General features: G+C 40.4%; 1 pseudogene; it reads left to right on the forward strand.

Annotated features, from left to right (window-relative positions):
• Positions 1-731: 731 nt before the first annotated feature.
• Positions 732-1,558, forward strand: LOC102893573 (annotated as a pseudogene).
• Positions 1,559-1,573: the final 15 nt, after the last annotated feature.

The following is a 1,573-nucleotide window of genomic DNA, read 5'->3' on the forward strand; positions in this document are numbered from 1 at the left end:
ACTTATTGTTCCACACAGATCTCAAAGCTCTGTTCATTGGGAAGATTACCCTTTGCCCTGTCAGATTTGCATTGCAGTCTGAAGGCTTTCTCTGTCCAACTTGGCTCCCTTCTTATTCTATCTTTCATGAGATTACCACCTACCCTTCCTTCAACTCCTAATTCTATCTCCGTATCTGCTTTCCAGAGAACCCAGCAGTTGTAGTATACTTTCAGAAGAGTGGTATGTGGGAGAAAGGAGGAGGAGGAGCCGTGTGTATGTGCAGGATGAGGCTGTATGTAGAGAGTGAACAGTGACTGCTTTATGTTACAGGGACAACTAAGATATGCGAAAGAAGGGATGGAAGAAAGTAAGTCCTCTCCTCTACCCTTCAGAATTTTTTGGAAACATTGGTGAGGTTTCTAGATTTCTCACAGAAAATTATACAGGATTGAAGTTATTTTAATTGGATCCTACAAGAAAGGGTAACCTGTCTTCCACCGCTATTTTAAATCCAGCTCCATACAACACTCTGCCTCACACCTGTAAGAATGGCTATTATCAACAAGACAAGTAATAACAAGTGTTGGAGAGGCTGTGGATAAAGAGGAAACCTCATACACTGCTGGTGGGAATGGAAACTGGTACAGCCACTATGGAAAACCTTACAGAGGTTTCTCAAAAAACTAAGAATAAAATTACCATGTTACCCAGCCATCCCTCTTCTGCGTATCTACCCAAAAAACTTAAAGCAGCAGAATGACAGTAAAATGTTTATTGGAGGCTCGAGCTGGGATAAAAGCCAGAAAGATCTGACTGAATAGCTTGATTTGTGAACGTCATAGACTGCATAATTAAAGCAGATCCAGTCACTGAAATATCAAGTGGATTTGGATTTGTGCTTTTCAAAGATGTTGTTAATGATGGTAATATTTGGGAGCTAAGGAACACAAACTAGATGGCAAATTGATAGACCTCAAAAAAGCCAAAGCTTTAAATGAGAAGGAACCCCCAAAAAGGTTTTTGTGGGTGGATCGAGCCCAGATACTTCTGAAGAACAAATTAAAGAATATTTTGGAGCCTTTGGAGAGACTGAAAATATTGAACTTCCCATGGATACAAAAACAAATGAAAGAAAAGGTTTTTGTTTTACCACATATACAGATAAAGAGCCAGTAAAAAAATTTTTAGAAAGCAAATATTATATTGGTTCTAGGAAGTGTGAAATCAAAGTTGCACAACTCACAGAAGTCTATAGACAGCAACAGCAACAACAAAAAGGAGGAAGAGATGCTGCAGCTGGTGGACAAGGTGGTACTGGGGGTCATGGCTGAGGTCAGGGCCAAAACTGTAACCAAGAATTTAATAACTATTATGATCAAGGCTGCGGAAATTATAATAGTGCCTCTGGTAGTGATCAAAACTGTAGTGGCTATGGCAGCTATGATTATATTGGGTGTAACTATGGCAACTGTGGATATGGACAGGAATATGCAGACTGCAGTAGCCCACACAGCACTTAACTGGCAAGGCCACTCCAGGGGGCAGCAATCACCAAAACAATTATCAGCCATACTAAAGGAGGACATTGAGG

Source organism: Pteropus alecto, unplaced genomic scaffold (assembly GCF_000325575.1).
Source record: "Pteropus alecto unplaced genomic scaffold, ASM32557v1 scaffold131, whole genome shotgun sequence".
Classification (NCBI taxonomy): domain Eukaryota; kingdom Metazoa; phylum Chordata; class Mammalia; order Chiroptera; family Pteropodidae; genus Pteropus; species Pteropus alecto.